The sequence below is a fragment of the Lipotes vexillifer genome, unplaced genomic scaffold, assembly GCF_000442215.2.
Source record: "Lipotes vexillifer unplaced genomic scaffold, Lipotes_vexillifer_v1.1 scaffold250, whole genome shotgun sequence".
Taxonomy (NCBI): Eukaryota; Metazoa; Chordata; class Mammalia; order Artiodactyla; family Lipotidae; genus Lipotes; species Lipotes vexillifer.
In genome coordinates this window covers 501,010-507,009 of record NW_006785198.1, presented here as the reverse complement: position 1 = coordinate 507,009, position 6,000 = coordinate 501,010, and positions in this window count along the sequence as shown.

The window sequence follows — 6,000 nt, the reverse complement described above, 5'->3', positions numbered from 1 at the left end:
AGTAGAAGTGCTATAGTGTATTTCTAACAAGAATGATTTTTGTTTTATTATTCAGATCCTGTTCATTAAAAAAAAAAGTTTTATTATGGATAATTTCAAACATAAACAAAAGGAGAGAGGATAATATAAAGAATCTCCATGTACCCATCTCCCAACCTTAATAATTATTAACTATGGACAATCAATAACATTGCATATTTTGAACCAAATCCTAGACATATCATTTTATATATATATATATATATATATATATATATTCGGTATATATCTCTACAAATAAGGCTTTATTTCATCAAATGTCCAGTGTTCAAATATCCTCAATTGTCTCATAACTTCTTTTAAACATTTATTTATTTAAGGCAAGATCCAAACAAGTTCCACACATTGCATTTGGTTGATATGCCTCATGTCTCTTTTATTCTACAGATTTCCCTTTCCTCTTTTTATTTTTTTCTTCTATTTTATTTATTGGAAAATCCATGTCATATGTCCTATAGGTTTTTCCACGTTCTGGGCTTTGCTGACCTTCATCTAATCATTTAGCTTATTCCCCTGACCACTGTTGATTCCTGCAGTTCTTGTTAATCTCTAGTCTCATTTTTTGTCTGTTTATCGTTTCAGCTATACATATACCTACACTATAATAGAGCCCTGACTAAAAGCAAAACCAATAGATAATAAAAGTTTAATGGTAAGAGGAAGTCATCTTTATTTTTAGTGATTCTAAAGTTCTCACCTGTGAAATCTAAATGTCTCCTATTAAATGAACATCCCCACCTCCACCCCATCGTCTAACTAGACATTTATTTACAGATGACTCACCTCATGTCTCAAAACTCTTTATTTAAGCAAAGATAAACATTAACACACATAAAGCATTAATTTGTCTTGGCTTTTGTGTCCTACTCCTGTGTTTCTAATTTTTTTGTTTATCAGACTATGCCTGGTGCTCTGGGATTCGTGATATGCTAATCTGTTCCCCATTCATTGTGGGATTGAGGTCAGCCCTCGGGGAATAGGCTTTCATCTGAGTAGGCATATTGAATGGCTGATTTATTTCTATTCAGGCCTCTGTAGAGAAGACAGACAGTGGACTCTCTCCTGGGAGAAGGTGAGCCTGATTCTAGACAGCATTTGATATACTCACAGCTGAGAACTCTTGAAAACAAAGAGGGAGGGAGGGAGAGTGTTGTGTTGTATTCAGAGCAGGTAGTTGGAGTTTACTAATCAGATAAGCCATCCACAAGCTGACATATTGTAGCTCCTGTGTGTGAATGTTGACTGCTACGATGATTATTTTAGCTTTGGCCTTTTGGGTGATAGCATTGACTTATACCATTCATTTGGCCTCAAAACTCTTTAATGAACCTTAAAGCCTCTCCAAACTCTGTTACATAAGGCATATATGTGCTACTCAGCTAAATACAGCCTTAACTATCTTTGTTATAAATAATTCCATAAACAGACTTTGTTATAAATAATTCCCAGTTGCATATAGCTTCAGATCTATTTTATCTTTTTGGAGAGTACAGTTATTTTTATTGCATCTGAGTTCCAGTTTCTAACAAATAAATTTGCAAGCAGAAAAAAGCTTGGAGAAATAAAAACCCAGAGCCATATTACTGGAGCGCATTTTGTGTTTGAATGTCAGCTTTTGAAAGAAAATACTGATGTACTCAGAAGTAGAAATTGGTGAATATTGCTCGACCCACTATCTACACAGGGACATCAGAAGGTTGTCACTCAGTCTAAAACCCTTGTGAAAAGATGAGATTTGCTCTACAAGTGAAAATCAGCACGTTCCATGCCTTTAAAGATTGGAGAAGAATGGAAAGTAGGTTGCTTGGGACAAAGGGCATAATACTTAACTTTATAGACTTGGAAATTTACAAGAAAACTTACATTTTCTCATTTTAGCTTCATGACACCCTTGTGGCATGGGATATTATACCCCTTTTTAACAGAAATAAACGGGGTAAAAGGCGATTATGTGACTTGTCCAAAATCACATAGTGAGTAAGTAATAGGATTTGAAAACAGGTCTTTGGATCCCTGCTGCAAGTCCCCTCACCAGACCCCACCACAGAGCCTACCTGCTTGCCAGCATGAGCTTTTCCCTCCCCTGCCTTCCCATTGGGCTCTGAGCTGCCTGATCTGGTTACTGTAAGGATACCCAGGAAATGGCTCTTTCTCCTCACTTCCTTTGGTGTACCGCTTGATATCTATCTGCTAATTAACTAACAGGGTGTCCTGGGGATAGTTGCTTCTCCTCATTGGGCTTTATTTTCTGAATCCTTAACATTTCTTCTACTTCTTAAATGCTCTTTTTTTTTTTTTAAATTAAAACTTGAACTTGGACTTCCCTGGTGGCGCAGTGGTTAAGAATCCACCTGCCAATGCAGGGTACACGGGTTTGAGCCCTGGTCCGGGAAGATCTCACATGCCGTGGAGCAACTAAGCCCGTGAGCCACAACTACTGAGCCTGCATTCTAGAGCCCACGTGCCACAACTACTGAAGCCCAAGCGCCTACAGCCCGTGCTCTGCAACAAGAGAAGCCACTGCAACGAGAAGCCCGTGCACCTCAACAAGAGTAGCCCCCGCTCGCCGCAACTAGAGAAAGCCCGCGCCCAGCAACAAAGACCCAACGCAGCCAAAAATAAATAAATACATAAATAAATACATAAATAAATGTATAAAAAAAACTTGAACTTTAAAGCACGATGAAAATGATAGCTACTATTTCTTGAGCACTATTTGGAATTAGGAACTGTCCTGAATCTTCTACATGTGTGGTTGCTAACTCAGCACAGCCCTGCAATATTAACTTTATTTTATGGTGAGCCTCTGAGCCACAGAGAAGCTAAGCTTCTCTCCCAAAGCCCAGGCACCCCCATCATCCGTCTCCTGAACCACTGCAGTAACATCTTAATTGGTCTTCTTGCCTCTGCTTTGGCATTACCACTTGCACTTTCCACACAACATGCAGAGTAACCTTGTTAAAACATATCAGAATAGGTTGCTGCCTGGTGGCTTCCCATCCCACCTAGATGACCAAAGCTCACACGCCTCACCACTTTCCTCCTTCATACTCCGTTATAGTTAGAATAATGACCCCCCAAAGACATCCATGTTCTAACCCCTGGAACCTGTGAAACTGTTGCCTTACAGGGCAAAAGGGCCTCTACAGACGTGGTGAAGTTAAGGAACTTGAGGTGGGGAGTGGCCTTTTGGGGTGATTATCCTGGATGATCTGAGTGGGCCTGATACAGTCACAAGCGTCGTTATAAGGAAAGGAAGGAGGCAAAGGAGGCAGTGGGGCAAGGGGCAGGTGGTGGTGACAGAGAGATTTGAAGATGCTAGGCTGCTTGCTGGCTTTGGAGATGGGGGAAGGAGCCATGTGCCAAGGAATGCAGGCAGTCTCTAGAAGCTGGAAATGGCAAGGAAACAAATTCTCACTGAAGTCTATGGAGGAGGTGTGGTGCTGTTGACACCTCGATTTCAGCCCACGGAAACCTATGTTGGATTTCTGACCTCCAGAACTGCAAAATAATCAACGTGTGTTGTTTTACATAACTAAGTTTCTGGTAATTTGTTACAGCAGCAATAGGAAACTAGTACATTCTCTAGCACCCATCTCCCGTGTCTCAAATGCACCAGGCTTGTTCTGGCTTCAGGACCTTTGTACTTTTTCCCTCTGCCTGGAGTGCTCTGCCCTGAGATTTTAGAATAATACCCCATCTGAGGCAGCCCACCTGCCCATAACTCTCTGTCACATATTTTCTTTTCTTTATTTTATTAACACCATCTGAAGTCACCTTGTTGATTTTGTTTTCTTTTTGTCTCACCCAACAGCAAGTACAAGCTCCACGGGAGAAGGGTCTCATCTGTCTTTTTTGGTGCCTTATCCCTGATTTCTAGAACATTGTCTCTCTGAAATAACATATCTCTCTGAAACAATGTCCCTCTGTCTCCCTGTAGGCAGACAGTAAGTGATTTTGGAGGAAGGTTGGGAATGAAAGTAGCAGAACACATGTACAAACTCAGGTCAGTCTACTAAACCTTTTCTAGGACAGTCCTATTGCTAAGCCACGTCCCCTCACTCTGTGGATGGTTTCTTCAGGAACCTTGCCAGATTTGGAAATGAGAGAGAAGTGAAATATATTCAGAGGAATAATCTTACCATGTCTTTTCCCTCATTTTTGGCACTCTGCTAGTCACCATGGAAGACTTCCAGGAGCAGAAGAGAATGGAGCCATTTCAGAGGTCATTGTTGACTGTCACACGCTAAGACCTTTACAATATCTAGGACATCTTTACTGTATATATAGTAAACTCAATATTTATATTCTATTTTTTAAATTAGAAAACTTGAATGTTCATCCAGCTCCTTTACAAGAGGCCAGATCCAAAGAAGAAAATTCAAGTGATTCCTTACAAATGGAGATCTGTCCCTTTTTCCCCCTCCCATGAGGATTAGCAGTAATACTAATACCATGCATTTACATAGGTTAACATGTCTTCTGGGATTTATCTGGGAAACATGGAAATAAGTTCTTTCTAGATGTCAGTGAATCATCCTGGGGTATCTCAAAGAGCTAGAAAATGTCAACGGGGAGCAGTGTTGGTCGGCTCTGAGGGCCTGGCCAGGAGCCTGCAAAGGCATTGCCCAATCCCAGCACCATGGTGGTTGGTTTAAGTGAGAGGGCGGGGGAGGTGAGGAAGAGAAGGGGGAATGGCCCTCAGCACACAGGCATATAACACTCTCACTGCCAGCATCCCAGGGGAAGGAGCACTGTCTCTTTCTCAGTCTCTCCACCCCAAATCCCACGAATGAATCTCATTGAGTTATATGTCTGTCCTTTACCAATTACTGTGGCCAAAGGGATGCAGTACTCTGCTTGGTCAAGGCAAGGTCTCATGCCCACCTTCAAATTTGGGGTCAGAATCAATGCCGCTTCAATGCCTCAAGGAGAGCTGGGAAGAGGTGTTTTCTAAGGAAATCAGGATGTTGTTACCAGAAAGAGGACTCGGTGATGTCAGGCAAAAGCATCATAGGTCCTCTACCTTCTCCAGTTGCTAAAGGTGGAGTTTCAGGCACCAAGTCTCTTAGATAAGGGAGATATTTTTGAAGTGCTTTTTTTGGGTCCTCAGATAACACCATGTTGCCACCAGCCTACTTCAAAAGCATTAAAGAGCCATCTGGTCTGGGTTTGACTATTCTATCCATATTGCTTGCAGTTCTAGCTTTAAATCTCTCGGCTTGTAAAATCAGGTAGCAGCATTTAAATATGTCGAATTCTGAAAATGTTGGGATTATAAATAGTTCATATTTCATAAATGCGAACAGCAGTTCTGAGAACTTTAGTGTCTCAAAACCTCCAGCAGGGTTTTCTTCCTGTTTTATTCTGTTTGTTTGTTTGGCTTTGTTTTGTATAGTTTAGAAAAGTAGAAATTTTATCAACAATTATCCTTACACTAAACAAATGAGATAGCAAAATTTTCTGTACAGATAAAACTTCCAATGCTTATTTTTGTTTCTTAAGGCTATTTTTGTTTGAATATCTTAAAATGTGTTCATGTTTTTTATTTCCTATTCTAGATTTGCAAAAAGTGTGTTAAATTTAAAGTGCTCTAAATTTAAAACTTTATTTCTTATGAAAATGATAAGTAAAGGATATTAATTGTCTTGCTCTGATTTGGGTGTGTCCCATGTGTTGCCAACTTGCAACATATAAGTTGGATTCCGTTTGTCTTTTCCTAAGTTTTACTTTATAGGGCCTTTGCTTAATATTAGTTTATAAAAATATTATTTTATTTTTTATTATTTATATTTTATAGATGATCTGACAAGGCATTGAAATTTATTTCACCGACTCCATTTTGATTATGGATTGAACTATAATCTAAATTATACTGCAGTCATGCTTTCTAGGATTTGTCTGCCACCCACTTTTCCAGGTTCCTGTTCCACCATAGGAACTTTATTAGGGTATCTGTTG